We start from the raw sequence: 19564 nt of genomic DNA on the forward strand, positions 1-19564 counted from the left end.
TCAGGTTGAAGAAGGAGGGATAGAATGCCTCAAACTTATCTTTCTGTGATTCTACTCTTTTTTTTTCTGAGGCAGAGTTTCACTCTTGTTGTCCAGGCTGGAATGCAGTGGCGTGATCTCGGCTCACCACACCCTCCACCTCCTGGGTTCAAGCAATTCTCCTTCCTCAGCCTCCCGAGTAGCTGGGATTACAGTCATGTGCCACCATGCCCAGCTAATTTTTGTATTTTTTTTTATTATTATACTTTAAGTTTTAGGGTACATGTGCACAACGTGCAGGTTTAATTTTTGTATTTTTAATAGAGACGGGGTTTCTCCATGTTGGTTAGGCTGGTCTCAAACTCAGGTGATCCACCCACCTCGGTCTCCCAAAGTGCTGGGATTACAGGCGTGAGCCACCGTGCCCGGCCCTGTGATTCTAGTCTTACAAGTCCTAACATATAACACTAAAACATGCGGAAAGAAGTGGTAGGATGGATATGAATTGAGCAGATACTAAAAATTAAACTCATATCTATTTATGGGTTATAGCTTCTATCTTTGACTTATATATTTATGATTTCAGAAACAAGAATTTAATTTTTAAAACTAGTTTCATGAGCTCGAATTGTTTTTGAACAGCTGGACATCTTTTATAGTAGCACCAAAGATGATGTTTCTCCTTCACAGACAGAGACTGGGGGTTTGTGTCTTTCAGATTGATGTTAACTCGAACATTTTTTTCTGAACACATACATACATATATGCACACACATGCATGCATGCACACAGTATTTTTATTTTTATTTATTTATTATACTTTAAGTTCTAGGGTACATGTGCACAACATGCAGGTTTGTTACATAGGTATATATGTGCCATGTTGGTTTGCTGCACCCATCAAATCATCATTTACATTAGGTATTTCTCCTAATGCCATCCCTTCCCCTGCCCCCCACTCCACGACAGGCCTGGGGATGTGATGTACCCCACCCTGTGTCCAAGTGTTGTCATTGTTAAATTCCCACCTATGAGTGAGAACATGCGGTGTTTGGTTTTCTGTCCTTGTGATAGTTTGCTCAGAATGATGGTTCCCAGCTGCATCCATGTCCCTGCAAAAGGACATGAATTCATCCTTTTTTATGGCCATGCAGTAGTCCATGGTGTATATGTGTCACATTTTCTTAATCCAGTCTATCACTGATGGACATTTGGGTTGGTTCCAAGTCATTATTATTGTGAATAGTGCCACAGTAAATATACGCATGCATGTGTCTTTATAGTAGCATGATTTATAATCCTTTGGGTATATACCCAGTAATGGGATTGCTGGGTCAAATGGTATTTCTAGTTCTAGATCCTTGAGGAATCACCACTCTGTCTTCCATTATGGTTGAACTAGTTTGCACTCCCACCAACAGTGTAAAAGCGTTCCTACCCACCAACAGTGTAAAAGCATTCCTATTTCTCCACATCCTCTCCAGCATCTGTTGTCTCCTGACTTTTTAATGGTCGCCATTCTAACTGGTGCACACAGTATTTTTTTTAAAGCTAAATCTTTTTTTCTGAATTCAAGAGCTGTGAAAAAGCTGTAACTGCCCCCTGTAGGGAAGCTCAAACCCAACAATGCAAACATCTGACTTTATCCTTATGTTTCTTCCTCAAAAAGATGAGAACACAGGGGAAAGTTTACCTATTTTTATCCATGAAACAAGGTCACTAAATATGTTATGTCAGTCAAATCAAAGCCCCATCTTTAAAAATGTTTCTGTGTAATCTATAACGTCCTTTTGCTAGAACTTAAGAGTGACATGAGTTCTGTAACTTATTTCCCTAGTTGGTGATAAGGGTCTGAATTTTTGGTTGACATTTCTGAAATACAGCTGCTGGAGCACTAGCATTCTGATTCAGAAATCTGACTACATTAGAAGAAAATTAACCTTTCAAAAAGCCACTGTTCTAAGGAATGATTTTAATCAAATGAGTTTTAAATGTTGTACCTGCATTTAGAATTTTTGGAGAGATTGCAACTCCCCAGTGATCTATCTACTTTTTGAAGATGAAGAAAAAAAACAAATTTATGATAAAAATAACTATGAAAGTTGTAAAGAGCATCATAAATGAAACTAGGTTGCTTTAACTGAAATGGTTTTTATAGTAGCACCAGATTCAGAAATGAAAGAAACTGACTTTATTTTAAATAGTTTGATACCTTCAAAGAAAAATAGCAGGTTGTATTAATATCTTGTCAATTGTATGTTTTCTGTTGAAATATCTCATGAAACACTTACTTATTGATTTATTTGCTATTTGACAGGTACTTCCACTGTGCTAAACATAAACATGGAGGGTGGGGATAGGGAGCTGTTGCAGGAAGTATCAGATCTATTGCACACAATAGATTGTTAAAATATTAAGTACCTCTGGCTGGGCGCACTGGCTCATGCCTGTAATCCCAGCAGTTTGGGAGGCCAAGGCAGGTTGATCACTTGAGGTCAGGTGTTCGAGACCAACCTGATTAACATGGTGAAACCCCATCTCTACTAAAAATACAAAAATTAGCTGGGTGTGGTAGCATGCTCCTTTAGTCCCAGCTACTCGAGAGGCTGAGGCAGGAGAATCGCTTGAACCTGGGAGGTGGAGGTTGCAGTGAGCCTAGATTGTGCCACTGCACTCCAGCCTGGGTGACAGAGCAAGACTCCATCTCAAAAAAAAAAAAAAAAATTAAGCACCTCATAGACTATTAAATATTCAAATGAACATTATAGTGCACTTTCAGTCTACAAACTCAAGTATGCAAGATATATTTTTTTACTCCCCCTTTTACTTTCTCTCATTTAACTTAATATGATATCCAAGTCTTGATCTTACCAATCTGTGGGAAATTTCACCTCAGGAATTCTTGGCGATCCTTCTCGTTCTGGGGTCGGGTTGAGATTTAAGGGCTTGTTATGGGTTGAATTATCTCCCCCATGAAGATATGTTGAAGTCCTCACCTGCAGTACCTTACAATGTGACCTTACTTGGAAATAGGGTCATTACAGACATAAGTATTTAAGATAAGATTATAATGGAGTAGTGTGGGCCTTTAATCCATATGACTGGTGTCCTTACAAGAGGAGGAATGGGACGTAGAGAAGACAGCCTTATGACAATGGGGACAGAGATTGCTGTGATGCATCTACAAACCAAGGAATACCAAGAATTGCCAGCATCACCAGAAGCTAGGAAGAGGCAAGGAAGGATCCTCCTTGTAGGTTTCAGAGGGAACATGGCCCTGCCAACCTGCTGATCTCAGACTGCTGGCTTCCAGAACTGTGATACAATAATTGTCTGTCATAAGCCAGCCAGTTTGTGGTACTTTGTAATGGCAGCCATAGCAAACTAATTCAGAGCCTTACACCATGTAAGAAACAAGGGGTGGGGGTGGCAGTGTGTCTGAGCTGTCATCTTCTGGCCACATAGATAATGCTAAACAGGCCATTGTCCCTGTTCACAGGCTTGGGACTCAGGTAGTTTTTAGAAGCAAGAACATCCAGAACCTCTGATCTTTTTGCCTGGAATATCAAGTGGCCAGCTTCAGGCTCTTACACATCCTGGAGTACTGGCTTATGCCTTCCTTACTTCCTTTCCTAGCCCAGGGAGGATTTTTAATATTTGGGGAATGGGGGTAGCCCCTTTCTTCTGCCTGCTTTTGTAGATTACTCATTTTTTTTTTCCTTTTAAAATTTATGTCCCTTCTTAACTTTGGCTCTCTAGTCTTATACATTCTCCTGAGGGATTAGGCTTTTGAAAAACAGCAGGAGGAAGCCTTTCTCTGTTTTCTATCCCTGAGACAATGAAGCTACAAACAAGGGAGGAAAGCCTGATACAGACAGACTGGAGAAGGAGGAAGTGGAAACACAAGGAGGAAAAGCCTTGGAGCAATTATCAAACTAATATCCAGCCACAAAATTATTGTTTTTATTATTTTTTAGAGACAGGGTATCACCATGTTGCCCAGGCTGGTCTTGAACTCCTGAGCTCAAGCAATCGCCCACCTCAGCCTCCTGAAGTGCTGGGATTGCAGGTGTGAGCCCCCACACCTGGCCTCAGACACAAAATTATTAACAGGACTACATTAAATTTTCCAATGGCTTTTTAAACTATTGACCCAGCTTTCTTACGTCCTGACAATAAATTAAATTTATCAGATTGGGGATGATCAAGAGAGTGGTCTTTAATGCAGTTTCAGGGATGAGGAAATATTGATGGATCTCTCCAAGATTCTATTTTAGGAAAAATTTTTGCATGAATATTGACTGACTCAACTATATATATTACTGATGACCAGATGATGCATCTGTTGATTTCTAAGACAAGCAATGTAACCAGATCCAACAAATGAAGAGCCAATTATCTTGGCCTTCTAAGTCAGTAATCCAAACCTAGCTCAGAATCATTAAGGCTCTTTTAAAAAATAAAAACCCAGACTCACTCCTGGACATTGCCATCTGGAGGAACGCCAGGCAATCTGTAGTTTTTAAAAGTTCCTGGGTGACTTTGGCCAATCTGGAGAAGCACCAATCTAAAAGATGAAATTTATTTAATAATCTGAGCCATGATTGCTATATATGTATGGTTCAGGCGAATATGAATATTTAGTGCTGTTTGGATACTGTCTACTATCATCTGCATAACAGCTGCCTTAGCAGAATTAGTTCAATAGGTTATACTTCTGTACCTTTGATTTTAAAATACATAATTGTATTTAAAAGAAATTTATTAGCCTCTTGTATATAAACCTTTACTACTGTCCAATCAGTCTGGTAGGAAGATTTCTTGCCATTTGATAAAAGGAAAAACTGACACTGTTTCTAAGAAACACCAAAAGTTAGTCAATTATGAGGACATTCCCAGATATTTTTTAGCAGAATAAACTTAGATGTACCCTTCCATATTACCTCAGGTCTTTGAGTGTCTATTTAGTCGTCAATTGGCAGTATCTAGTCCTCTTAATTTAACACAATTAGCATTTCTGAAATTAATCACCAAAGCATTCTAAATTACGCTGTTTGCTAATAGGAAGGACTCATTTTCCATGGAGGGCTATTTTTAAAATACCTGCTTCAGTGCAAGAATCTCATCTGCTTCGGCAAGTATTGTGGGTGTGCCTATGATTGTGTGTGTGCTGTAGTAAGCTATACCTATCACTGCCTTTTTGCATTCTTGGCCAAGATACCTTGCCAATCAGGCACAATCATGCACAATACAATAACAAAACTCAGACAAGACTGGGTGAATTGCTTAACCGCATGTGTCTGGTACATTTAGAACAGACAATTGATCTGGTAGATTCAGGAGACATAGAACAGTCTTTCCAGGTGCTAAAATTCACTGGATATTTCAGTTAAGACAATAATATACATATTAAAAAGCACCTAATAAAAAGACACTGTCTAGTTAATTGTATAACAAAAGAAAGTCTTTGTTAAGGTACTTAATGCAGAGCCCAGCCCAGAAAGCCCAAAAGCTGGTGGAAAAGGATTTCAGGAAAGAAAGGAGAGGAATGTTAACCAAGCTAACCAGCTGAAGCTTATCACTTCCCCAGAAGTTGCGGTCTTTAGACCTGTTTGTGTAAGAGGTAATAAAACCTGGCAGGCTGGTACCTGTTAAGATGCCAACATAGGTGGTTTGTTCATGCAACCTGAAAGTCGGCTCTGCGCTCCTCCATGTGGGGGCTGGAGTAGCTACCTGGCCCTTGTCCTGGCCCTGGGACTAGAGTCAGGGAGGCAGGGAGCAAAGTAAAGTTTGAGTAAAAAAAAATCAACTTTGGCCCCAGTGCCACCCTCTTTTCTCTCAGTCTCTGCTTGGGGTGTTGCAACTGTGTTTGGGGGCGTATGCTAACTTTGGGAAGACGTTGGCAGAGTGCTTTGAATGGCTATGTCATTTTTCATACAGCTGTTTTCTACCCAAGTTTTCTGGTTAAGTAGCATTTTTTGCTTTGGTTTGCTTCCCCATTTTGACATCAATCTGGGTCCAGTGTTCTTCAGTGGTTCTCAGAGACTTGGCATCTGGCTACACTGATGTGATTCAGGTGCAAACACAGACGGTTGGAGAGAAAGTGCCTCTACTGGAAAATGCTTCTAGAAAGCACTTCTGAGAAGCTTGCTCTTTGCCACAAATACTGCTTTGCTCCATTCTAGCTTGGTTTGTCATATCCATAAATGTCTCCATACAGTTTATTAGGTTTTTGGTAGTAAGCTTATTCTAAAATAATTGGCTAAATGAAATGAAAACAGTCACAACTTGTTCCATAAAGAGATGATCTAATTTCAGCAAATCAGTGCCACTCATTCTGGATTTTATCTTATAGTTTGTAAACATGGAGCAGGTAAAAAGTATGAGGCAGGTTGACAGCATTGTCTAGGTTGTGCACTGAACATCCTGGGGTACACCATTTAAATAGGCTTCTTTGAGTACTGACAAAATGACTCACCTTGCTGATGGCAGCGGCAGGCCATCCGGAGGGGCCGCTGCTATCATGTGGGCTGCAGTGGGGAGGCGCAAGAGGTGGCAGCAGGAGCAGCTGTGAGAGCAGCAGTGGTGGCGGTGGGTCCCCTGTACCCCGCGTCCCCGAGGCAGCCGACTGCACCACCCCCACCCTCGCATGGCCGGGCAGCACCTGCTCTCGTGCCCAGCCTCCACCGCGGCCTCAACCTCACTTCCCACTGCATGCTGGGGGAGGTAAATACCTGGCCGACAGCGCAGCTGGAACACGCAGGGCCGGCCCTAGGAGCGTCAGGTTCATTTGTGCCAGGTTGGCCCGAGTGCTGCGCCACCTGCACCTCACCCACTGCCCTGGGAGCTGAGCCAGTCTCCCACCGGTGGGGGAGCAGCGCGGTCAGGCACAGAGGGGCGGGCAGAGAGAGGCCCCAAGGTGGAGCTGGGTCTGGGGCAGTGCCACATTCCACAGAGCTGGCAGTAGCAGGCAGGATCCCTGCCCTCCCAGGCGTGGCTGCAGCTGCCCAAGTTGCTGCTGGGGACCCAGGCAAAACTGTACTTTCCCGGGAAGGGAAAGCTTTCCCTTCCCCCTACAGGCTCGGAGGTGTCTGCTCCCACTGCCTGGCTTCTCCCCTCTGTTAGCGCCTGCTCTGATCACAGAGAAAAGTTGAAGACAAGCCCAGGTGCTGTCACAACCTGGCTAGGTGTGCTCACGCTCAGGGCAATGCTAACAAGCCAGCCCCCTGCCACCTAGGCCCCCTCTGGACTTTGGATGCCAACAAGCTTGGGAGGGAGACTGAGGGGGCACTGAGGGCAGCTTGGCACTGGTCTGCAGGCGCCCCTTGGCACAAACAGCCTGGGCGCCATGAACAGTGGCAAGAAGCAGACAGACTACTGTGTGGAAGGGGACAGGTCCCCCGTGAAGCCAGGGAGGTCCTGAAGCCTGGGGGCCAGGCTTCCAGTCCTGCGGACAAGAGTGGGAACTTGTGGTGCCTTTTTCCAGGCCTTCCCATGGCCATGGACCAATCAGCGTACACTTCCTCCCCTCCGAGGCCCGTGAAAGCCCGGACCCAGCCAGACTAGAGGAGACAATGGGAAGACTTAGCTGCAGAGAGAAGCTGCCCACGCCAGAGTCTCCTCTCTGCTAAGAGCTGGGGAGACAATGGGACGACCCTCTCTGCTGAGAGCTAAAGAAATGATAGGACGACCAGCTGTAGAGAAGAGCTACCCTGTGCTGAGAGCTGAACACTCGTCGGGACACTGGCTACGGAGAGGAGCTGCCCATTGCGGGTCTCCTCTGAGCTCTTCTATTGCTCAAAAAAGCTCCTCTTCATCTTCCTTACCCTGGTCCACTTGTCTGCGTACCTAATTCTTCCTGGAGGCAGGATAAGAACTCAGGACCCACTGAATGGCAGGGCTGAAGGAGCAGTAGCACAAACAGGGCTGAAACACGACCTTTGCCCACCATGCTGCGGGCAACAAGAAGGAGAGAAGGAGAAAAGAGCTGCAGCCCTTTGGGGACCCCAGACCTAGGAGATCCCTGAGCCAGGGCTGTGATACCCTCTTTAGGGCTCTGTGGTTCTGGGCATCTCCAAGGTTCTGGGTGCCACACTATGTTCCCCAGTGTCAGCCGTGGAAGCTGCTTATGGTACGCCTCGTCAAGCCACAGCCTCGCAGGGAGCTAGCGCCCATGCTGGTGCCTAGAGGTGCCTGTCCTGCTGCAGCTGGTATGCCTGGCTGTGCACAGTGGCCGGATCCCACGCTCGCTCACACACCCCTCACCTCTCCACACCTGGCTCGCCCTTGGCAGGCATGGGATCCAAGCTGGTAGAGGGAGGAGCCAAGCGCAGCCTGACAGGCCAAGTGGGCGAAATGAGTTCAGTGGGCCACAGCAAAACTCGGGCAGAGGCGCCACTGGCCACAGAGGTTTCTGGCTGGTGAAGCAACACTGCAAGGGTCCTGTAACATTGCTATTCAAGAAATTTAATCTTACAGGAATGGTTTTACAAAATTAGATTCAAAGATGGGGAAAAATATCCTATGAAAATCAGAGAATCTGGTCACCATTAAACTATAGTTCTGGGAAGTTATTTTTTTGCATTAGAGCTGAATGTTTCATTTGACTCTCAACTTTATACTCCAAATTGCATATTTCACATAAATAACAAAGAGTTACCTCTTCTCCAACCTCCATTCTCAGTCTCTAGGAATAACCACTTTCAACTCTTGAGAGTTACTCTTTAGGTATTTCCTCTATATTTCAAAATCCCATATTTAAACTGCTTTTACTTGATTTTCCTGTTTTAGATATTATCTTTGGACTTCCTGTATACCATGGAAGATGAGAATTTAGCTTTCTTAAATACCTGCCTTCTTCAGTTCCACCCTAACTTTCTACAGAACTATATAATTTCAAGGTAGATCACAATTCAGTGTTTGTATTGTTCTGAATATGATTTTTAGTCACAGCTGAGTCATGTGGTATAGTATTATTATATTTCCTTTCTTGTTGACCTTCTTGTTTTTCCTGTTAATAATTGTTTGTTCTTTTGTTAGCTTGGTTATCTATACACACTCACTAATTCATTCCTAACTCTCCATGTTCATGTTCCAACGCAGTCTGATTATTCTCAAGGCCTGCTACCTATTCCAGGTTGGAAATCATTTTTGCTCCACATTTTGAAGTAATTGCCCCATTGTTTTCTAGCTTCCACTGCTGGAGTTGAATAATCCAATGGCATTCTGATTCTGGATCTTTTGTCTGTGACACTTCTCCTTTTTCATTTCATGAGTCCCTTTGAGGACCCATGTGACTAGGGGCGGATTTCTTCCTATTCTCTGCATTGGTCTTGTTCCCTGCGAGTTCCTTTTTTTTTTTTTTTTTTTGCTGTTTTTAAATTTTGTTTTCCTACTCCTCTGTTAGAGACTTTCCTCACCTGTCTAGTGATCTCTGGCTTTCCATTCACATTTAAACAAGCTATGAGAAGCTTTCTATATGGAGGAAGGGTTTTGTCAACTGCTAGACTCCATCCTGGGGCTGGAGTTGGTAAACTGAGGCTCATAGGCCAAACCAGTGGGTCAAAAATGACCCACTGCTCATTTTTATATGGCTCTAAGTGTGGTTTTTATATTGTTAAATGTTGAAGAAAATAATGAGAATAATATTTTCTGACACATGAAACTTCTTTATATTTTTATTCCAGTTAATTTTCTGTAAAGAACAGGGTGAATGAATCCTAGTAGCTGGAATTCCAGTGGGAAGAGAACTATCTGGCATTCCTCACCCCCAAGAACCTGTATTCCTCATTAAAATGTTTCTGACCTTTTCATAGTTCTGATCCCAACTAGTAGACAGCTTTGCTATTGATAGAACCCGGAAAATTCAGTCATCATCCCCCTCAAGCCTGCTTCCATCTGACTGCTTGACAGACAATGGTGGTGATAGAGCTGCTCTGGAAAAAGTAACACTATGCCCACACTGTAATTGTGCCATATCAAGCTTGCAAGTCCCAGATGGGAGTCGTGGGATGTTCTGCTTAACAGTTTAGTATGTGACTAATAGAGGATGTGCTCTTTGGGGCTGGATATTTCAGCAGAACCAGACAAATGATCCTGTATGAGGAGTTTAGGGCCATAATTGTAAGAGTTTCCAGGGAAGTGGCTAAGGTAGGAGGGCTTTGGACATTGAATTACAAGTTTCTTACAACCTACACAGAATCTTTTTAAAAGACTTTTTTCTTTTTCTTGATAGGGCAGTCTGGACCCCTGGCCGATGTAGTGAACTTAGTTCTGCCTTCCTGACTAGTGTCAGGAATCATCTCTCAGAGATGTGGTCTTGCTACACAGAGACTGTCAGAGGTTATCTTTCTCTCACTACAACCAGTCATTTCCAAAGATAAGGGCACACTCAGGAGCATTTTCCTTGGGCTCTGAGAAGAAGCCTTGAACCCTGGCTCTGCAGGGCTGCTGTGATAGCACCAGAGGGGCAGGATGGGAGGCAGAACGACACAGAGATTCACAGGAACAAGTGTGTGCTCAGCAACTGAGGTTACTTGTATTTTCAATAGGAACATAATCTTTTAAAAATGCTGATCAGTTCACATCACTATATTATGCAAAATATTCTCGTGGTTTCTCATCACATTTGTCACTAACTCCAAGTTCCTGGCTGTGGTGGCCTAGAAGGCCCTGCATGCTCTGGCCTCTTCCATCTCTCTGATCTCCTTTCCTGCTGTTTTATCCTTTGCTCATTCTGCGCCACCCACATCCACCTCCTGTCTGCTCCTTGAACGTGCCAAGCTAGTTCCTTTCTCAGAGTCTGCATTGGCTCCTCCCTCTGCCCAGTGTGGTTTCCTCACATCTTTAGATGACTTACTCTCTTAATTCATTCAGGTGTCTGCTCAAATGTCAGCTCCTCACAGATCTTTCCTAACCATCCTCTCTAAAATAGTCCCCTCCCATCATCTGTCACCACTGGCAATCCCTCTATCAGCAAACTGGGATTTTGTCTGTCTCATCTCAGACCCATGCCCCACCTTCCTCCACTTTCTCTCTACTGCGGAGGCTGATCTCTGCAAATCACATCTCCTAGCCTCCTTTGCCAATTGGCTTCAAGTTAACTTTGGTTGTTACTCTTTTGGGGGAAAGGAGAAAGAAGGAAGTGGAAACGCCCAGGAGATTTCTCACCTTTTCTCTCCTTTGGGTGGCATCTCCAGATACGGCTGCATCTCCCCCATGATTCTAGCATCTGCGAAGTGGCCTTGGCCTCTGGGCTTCAATAATACCACTTCTTTCCTTTATTATCCAGCCCAATAGGCAATTGCAAATTCCCAGTTTGCCTTATTGTCATGTTTACTCTTTAAGCATTTCTGACACTGTTCTAATTTCCCATATTAAATCCTGGAATACTCTTTATTGGACTGTTTTCCTGGCTGGATCCTGATTGGTCTATCCTGCTGTATGTTTTTCATAGCACTTGTCACTACCTGTTATTATATTATTATTGGTTTACTTGTTTATTTTCTGTCTCCTGCATTAGCATGTAATTTCCATGAGGCCTACATGCTTGGGAACTCTGGGCAGACATTGGAACCTGAAATTAGAGGGCTGTGCATTTCTACTTCCTGACCATTTCTCAGAGAGCTGGAAAGAAGGCCCTCCTGTGTTTCTCTCGGGAAGGCAACAAGCACAGTTAGAAAGGAGGAGCTGGGCCAAGTGCTACGTGGGAAGCTCTAGCTGCTCTAAGAAGTTCTCTGGTGTATTTCCAGCTTCAGGGAGACATGTCCAAATTCCAGCTCCAGGAATTGGGAGTAATGGGAACTGGCCCTATAGGGAGAAAAAGGCACCATGGGAGACTTTGGAGCACATTAGGGGAGGAACCTACAGGTTGGTTGGGGCTGGGGAGGGAGGACTTTCTACTCAGCTGAGGAGATAGGGACTGAGGTATGAACACAATAACTAATGTTGCATGTGGGACACACTGCTGTGCCCTGCCCTAAGTGTTTCACATTATTAACTTCAATGCATAAAACTATATTAAACTACATATTTGAAAATACCAAAACTAACCACATGCTTTATTTGATTTTAAGAAGTTGACAGTTTAATTTGTTCTTGAATTACTGGTTTATTTTTAACAGAACAAATCAGTGATATAAATAAATAAACAAGTAAATATCAATCCCAGACAGATACCAGGAGATAAGATGAATAGGTGTAGCTGCTTGCTAAAGATAAAAATGACCGATGAGAATGAAGGATGACTTCTTATCTCTCAGGGAGGGCTGTGTACATGCAAGGTGTGGGTCTCTTCTACTGCATACCATTTTTAGCAACCACTTTTGTTTTCAAGGATTATTTAGGAGTATGGGTCTTAATTTCCAAGTAGGTGCAATTGTTTGGGTATTTTTATGATTTATTCTAATATGATTGGATTATGATTACAGAATATGGCCTGTAAAAGTCTCTGTTTTAAAACTTTTGCTAAGGGCAATTGTTTTCTGGCCAGTGCAAAATTGATTTTGTAAATGTGCTATGTGCATGTAGGAAGAAAAAGGATATTGTCTAGTTAAAGAATCTCTACTTATATTATTATGAGCTCATTCAGTGTACTGTTTAATTCCTTTTTCTTATTCTTTTTTTTTTTTTGAGATGGAGTTTCACTCTTGTTACCCAGGCTGGAGTGCAATGGCATGATCTCGGCTCACCACAACCTCTGCCTCCTGGGTTCATGCAATTCTCCTGCCTCCGCCTCCTGAGTAGCTGGGATTATAGGCATGCAACACCACGCCCAGCAAATTTTGTATTTTTAGTAGAGACAGGGTTTATCCATGTTGGCCAGGCTGGTCTTGAACTCCCGAATTCAGTTGATCCACCCACCTTGGCCTCCCAAAGTGCTGGGATTACAGGTGTGAGCCACCACGTCCGGCCTATTCTTATTCTTATTCTTACTAATCAAACCACTCAGAAAGAGGGATTTTAAAGTCTCCTGCTGTAATTGCACTTTTAAATATTTTTCTGTTTGCATTTCTAAAGATTTTCCTTGTTCATATGCTGTTTTGTGCATATAGATCTATATGTTATCTTCTTTGGAAGATGTGACTTTTTAAAGAATTAATTATTTATTAAGCCTATAGCACCCAGTATTCCCAGGCAGGCTCCCACATATGACTTATATAACTTTTGTGACTTTTGTCATCATATTCTGTCTTTATCCTGCTTAGTGCTTTGAATCATAAATTTAACTTTTATGAAATTAATATTTCTCCTGCTGTTTATTTTATTTATTTATTTTATTTTATTGAGACAGAATCTGACTTTGTCACTCAGGCTGGAGTACAGTGGCACTATCTTGGCTCACTGCAACCTCTGCTGCCAGGGATCAAGCAATTCTCCTGCCTCAGCTTCCCGAATAGCTGGGATTAAAGGCATGCACCACCACACCTGGCTAATTTTTGTGTTTTTGGTAGAGACGGGGTTTCACCATGTTGGCCAGGTTGGTCTTGAACTCCTGATCTCAAGTGATCCACCTGCCCCGGCCTCCCAAAGTGCTGGAATTACAGGCATGAGCCGCGGCACCTGGCCTATGCTGTTTATTTTTGTTTGTGATTGCCTAATATTATTTTGCCCTCCATTTTGTTTTCAGTTCGTTAAAAAATTATTATTACTGAAAATGTGTTTCTGACAAACAACATATAGCTCAGACTTCTATTTTTAAATACCAAAGTAAAAATATCTGTCTTTAAATAGGAAAACCTGGTCACATTCCGTGTTACAATTGGTATACTTGATCTTATTCCATCCATAGGAAGTAATTTGTTGTGCTCTTATTTCTTCTTATTTTTGTAAGTTTGATCAACTTTTCATTCTTTAATTGCCTTGTCAATTTACAAGTTTTCTTGTATATTTCTATTCTACCATTGGTATTTCCCATTCTTCACCCTTTTGATCAAACACACATTTATCTATCTATTGCATCAACCCCCTATTTTGAAGTATTGAAAACCTCAGGGCTTTAGTCAATTCATTAGTGACTGATGAGCCTCAGGAGGTGATATTATTTTCATTCCTACTAATAAGATTTTAGGGGCTTGAGCCACTAATGGAAAAAAGTGGATTCATAAAGAAATTAGGATCAGGAAAACACAAATGAGAGATAATGCCCATTGTTGTGTAGTCACAGAGAGCTTACAAGGCAAGCCACAGAGGTCAGAAAATGGGGTTAAGAGGCTTCTGCTACCAATGCAGTGAAGGATCAGCATGCAAGCATTTAGTCTGGTTTGACATGAACCTCCTTTCCAGGAGGTCTTCCAGGGTCTGCCTTAGGAGACAGTATCTGGTTGCATGTGGCCAGGAGGTCAGAGGAATGCTGATAAGTAAGGGGTGGGAAATGGAGATTGGTCAATCCCTCTTTGGGTGGGGAGCCTAGAGATCACTAGTAAGAAGGACCAGAATTTTATACAAATGTAGAATTGCAATTAAATCTGTTACTGTATCCTCATGCTCCCTATGTTAAACATGACTGCAATGAACTCACCAATAGAACCCTATAATGTATCAATATCCATAAAAATATTAATACATTGTTAAATGAGGGAATCTAGTCCTTAACTATTTCAGAGGCAGTGCTGTGTTTTCTTAGATCTCTGAGATCAGCTTTTCTAGGCTTCTGTGAACTCGGACTTCTGTTTCTCAGAACTCTTCCTTTCTTTTAATGGACAGGATATAAGCGGGGTCTGAGAGGAGACTGCCACCCCACAGAGCCTCCCTGACTTATTTCCCCCTCATTCCACTTCTCTTTCCTTTTCTCATTTTTCAGTTGACCCTGGAAAGCCTACCTCATCGAGAATATTTAGATTTTATCACTTTGCTCAAAGTTTTTCTCAAGATTCATCTATTCCAAGAATAATTTTATGACTTTCTTAGCTCATTTTATAATTTTGGCTTTGTCTCCCTCCCCCGACCCCCAACTTAAAAGATATACATACGTATATTTTTCTCTCCACATCTATATCATAAATCTTTAAGATCATAAAACATGTCTTTTGCTTGATTTGTTCTTTCTTTGCTTTAGAATAGTTACATGCGAGCCTTAGATACTTAAGAAATGCTTGTTTAACTGATGTTTACACTGAAGTATAAAAATATGCAGATGTACAAATGGGATAAAGAATCTTTAAGACACAAGTAGAACAGCATTGAAAATTATTTTAGGAAAAGCTATTGAAATATCAGTGGATAATAAAAACTATTTTTGGAACCATAAAGAATCAGTGAAGCTAAATGATGCTGTTGAAACTGATGAAAGAACCAAAACACAATAAAAATGGATGAAGGATGTGAACACATTCACAGAGAAAGGCAGAAATATTAAAACCTCTTAAACACATGAAGAGATACTCAACCTCATTTATCATAAAAGAAATTCATATTAAAACTCATAGGAATTTCTGATTCTGGCCAAGACTGAGTAAGAGAGACCAGCTTCAGTCTTTTGCCTTAACAGAGTAGGAAACTAGACACAATCTGAGACAATAGTTTTCCATCTTTGGACAACAAGCAGTCCAGGTCTGGGAACCCTGAGAAAAATGAAAAAAGCAAACAACAATAATGAAAGAAAGAATAATAGAAAGAAAAATAAAGACCTGAATAATTGCACTAGCTGCTTGTGCCTAGAGAATTTCCAGGTTTCAGTGAAGAAAGAGGAAACCCAACACAGCTAGGTTGGCTTACAGTGAGGAGGAGACAGATTGGAGTTCAGGGAGGACAAGGGCTAGTTATTGTGGAGTACACTGGAGCGGAGGGATCGGCTCCAGGAAAAGTCTCTAGGGGATGCAGAAGAATCCTCTGAGTCTTTCACTGATTGCTAATCTACAGATGAATGAGAGAAAACTGCTTCAGGCTAGGTTAAAAACCACTGGAAATCAGTGGACAGACAGATTCCAGGATCTCACACAGGGCTGGTAATAGTTTGTGTTCACATCAGCCCAAGTGGAAAGACCTAATACATGGGCATTAAGTAGAATCCTAAGTAGTAGGGCAAAGTTGATCCTAGACTCACGTCCACCTGGACCTATCCTAACCCAGTTTAAAAGCAAGCCTTGAAATGATCCAAATGATTTCAAATTACTGAATTGTACATAAAAACAAAATTCAACATTATTTTAAGGAATACCAGAAATCCAGCAACAAACAACATATCATAATCCTCCCCAAAACTATCAGACATGCAAAAATGCAAAACTTACGATCCATAACCAGGAAAAAAAATCAATCTGTACAAACACACAGAAATGATATTAAAAGGACCATTACAAATATGCTTCACATGTTTAAGAAAACATAGTGATTACAAGGAGAGAAATGGGAGACATTAAAAAAATAGTACTTGGGTAAAGTTTTCAAATAAATAGAAATTCAGTGTCTGAAATGAAAAATGTACTGGATGGGGTTAATAGCAAATTAGCATCTGTAGAATAAATGATTAGTAAATTTGAAGATACAGCAACATAATCTGTGAAGCACATAGAGAAAAAAAATACTAAAAAAATCCAGAGCAGCAGTGACCTATAGGAAACTATCAAGTGATCTAATATGCATTTAATTGGAGTCCAAAAATGGGGGTAGGGATAGAAAAATTATTGAAGAAATACTGTTCAAAAATTTTCCAAACTTGATGAAAACCATAAATCCAAGGAGCTCAATGAATTGAACAGATTAGACATAAAGAAAACCAGAACAAAGCACATCATAATCAAATTGTTGAAAACCACTAAAAAAGAAAAAAAATCTTAAAAGACCAGGAATATAGATACATTATATACAGAGAAACGAGGTTAGAAATGATAGGAGAATTTTTATTAGATACTCTACAGCCAGAAGACAGAAGAGAGATATCTTTAAAGTACTAAAAGAAAATAAATCTGTCAACCTAGACTTTTTTAACCAGTCAAAATGAAAAGTAGACAAAGACAGACATACAAAAGCTGAAAGAATTTATCATTAGCAGATCTTGACTTCAAGAAATATTTTAAGTTCATTAGGGAAGAGAGAAATTTGGGTCTATGCAAATGAATGAAGAACCCCAGAAATTGAAAGTATATGGATAATATAACAGGCATAGTTTTACTTTTAAAATCTCTTTAAACGCTAATTATCTATTTAAAGCAAAACTAACAATGTATTGTGGAGGGTATAGCACATATGGTAGTAAAATCAAAGCACAACAAAAGTAGTACAAAGGACAGGAGAGAGGAAATAGGAATCTATTTGAAAGTAGACTGTGATAAGCTAAAGATGTAAATTGCAAGCCCTGAGGCAATCACTGAAAGAATGAAATGGAGATATGGCCAATGTGAATAGTTAACAAAAAATGGGATAATAAAACCTCAACCTAAAGTAAGTTAAGAAAAGGGAAAAAAGGAACAAAGAGTGAATGGGACAAAAAGTTACAAGTAGAAATATGGTAGATTTAAACTCAACTAAGTTGTTAATCACATTAAATAGTCTAAATGCCTCAATTAAAATGCAGATTGTCAGACTGTATAAAAATGCAGAATCCCATGATACTGTCTACAAGAAACCAATACAAAATGTAAAGACATAGGTTTAAGTAGAAAAAGGAAAAACTTATACCATGCAAACACATTAAATAAAAAAGCTAGAGTGGCTCTATTAATATCAAACAGAATAGATTTCAGAACAAGAAATAACAAGGAAAGAGGAGCATTTCTTTAAAAAGGTCATTTCGTCAAGAGGACATAACAATTTTAAATGTGCATGCACCTTATAACAGAGCTTCAAAATACAGAAAACAAAAACTGATAGAACTTAAAGGAGAAATAAAGATAAACCTGCAATTATAGGCAAAGATTCAACATTGCTCTTTCAGTTTTCAGTAATTGATAGAATGAGTAGACAGAAAATCAGAAATGATAGACTACTCAAACAATATCAGCCAACTTGACCTAATTGACATTTATAGAACACTGCATCCAGCAACAGCAAAATACGAATTCTTTTCAAATAAATACAGATAGAACACTTATCAAGATAGACCCCATATTCTGGATTGAAAAGCAAGTCTCAATAAATATAAAAGGATTAAAATCCTAAAATCTACTTTATCTACATAAAGCAAGATTAAGTTAGAAACTGGTAGCAGATCTCTGGAAAGTCTAAATATTTAAAAATTAGTCAACATACTTCTAAATAATTCATAGTTCAAATAAGAAATCACAATGAAGTTAGAAAATATTTTAAGCTGAGTGAAAGTAGAAACACAACAAAACAAAATCTGTAAGATGCAGTTTATAAGAAGAAAATGTATATCAGTAAGTGCTTATTTAAAAAAAAGGACAAAAGTCTTAAATCAATGATCCTAGTGTATATCTTAAGAAACTAGAGAAAGAACAGTAAATTAAACCTAACATAAGCAGAAGGAATAAAATGATATAGACAAACCCACAATCAGTGTAATAGAAAACAAACAAAAAAGAAAGACAATTTTTCAAAAAAGCAATAATATTGGTAAACTTATAGTCAGATTGTTCAGAAAAAAAGTAAAACACAAGCAGTTTTAGGAATGGAATGAGTGAAATTACAACAGATTCTACAGGCATTAAAAGGACAACAAGAAACATGTGTAATGGCATTAAATTTTATGTAAAGATAAAAGGAACAAATCCCCTAAAAGATGCAAGGTAAGTGCACATAAGGAGAAATAGGTAACATAGTCCCAAATCTATTGAAGATACTGAATTAGCGGTTAAAAGCTTTTCCAGAAAGAAAATGCTAGGTTCCAAAAGCTTCACTAGTAAATTAACCAAATAGTTAATAAAAATAATAATATCATTTCTATACAGTTTCTTACAGAAAACAAGTTAGGAAGGAATACTTCCCCAAAATGAGGTCAGAGTTATACCAATACCAACCAGTAAAACTCAAACCCATAAACGACAAGGAAATTAAACTACTGATCAGTAATCTTCAGGCATAGAAGCAATAATCTTTCACCAAATTTTGGTGAATCACCTCTAGCAATAAAAAGGATAATACATCGTGACCAGGTACAGTTTATCACAGGAACATAAAGTTGTTTTAACATTTGAAAATCAATCATTGCAATTCACTGTATCAATAGACTATAAAAGAAAAAATGCATAATCATCTCAGTAGATCCACAAAAAACAGGAAATATTCAACGTTCATTCATGAAAAAAACTCTCTGCAAACTAAGGAGGGAACTTTCTCAATATAATAAAGGGTTTCCACAAAAACCCTGCATTTTAAATCACAATGATGAAATACCAAAGCTTTCCCTCTCAGATCGGAAGAGGGCAAAGGAACTCGTCATTTTTTTCCAGTAATGTACTGAAGCTATTAGCTAGGGCAATATGATAGAACAAAGACAAAGAAAGAGGGAGAGAGAGAGAGAAAATTAAAATTCTATTTCCAGATAACATGATCATGTATGTAGAAAAATAATCAATTTATCAAAGATTCAGGATATAAGGTCATATACAAAAATCCAATGTATTCCTAGGCTATCAACAAATATTTGGAAATAGAAATAGAAATATAATTTATAAGAACATCTGAAATA

At 40.1% G+C, this 19564-nt stretch overlaps 1 long non-coding RNA gene across 1 annotated transcript in view; it reads right to left on the bottom strand.

Moving 5' to 3' along the window:
- LOC129532039 (uncharacterized) overlaps positions 1 to 6868 on the bottom strand; it is a 51160-nt gene extending 44292 nt beyond the window's left edge. The window contains exon 1 of the long non-coding RNA XR_008677631.1: positions 6458 to 6868. This is a non-coding gene — a long non-coding RNA (uncharacterized lncRNA). The remainder of the gene's footprint in view (positions 1 to 6457) is intronic.
- Positions 6869 to 19564: the final 12696 nt, after the last annotated feature.

This window comes from Gorilla gorilla, chromosome 11, assembly GCF_029281585.2.
Source record: "Gorilla gorilla gorilla isolate KB3781 chromosome 11, NHGRI_mGorGor1-v2.1_pri, whole genome shotgun sequence".
NCBI classification, from domain to species: Eukaryota; Metazoa; Chordata; class Mammalia; order Primates; family Hominidae; genus Gorilla; species Gorilla gorilla.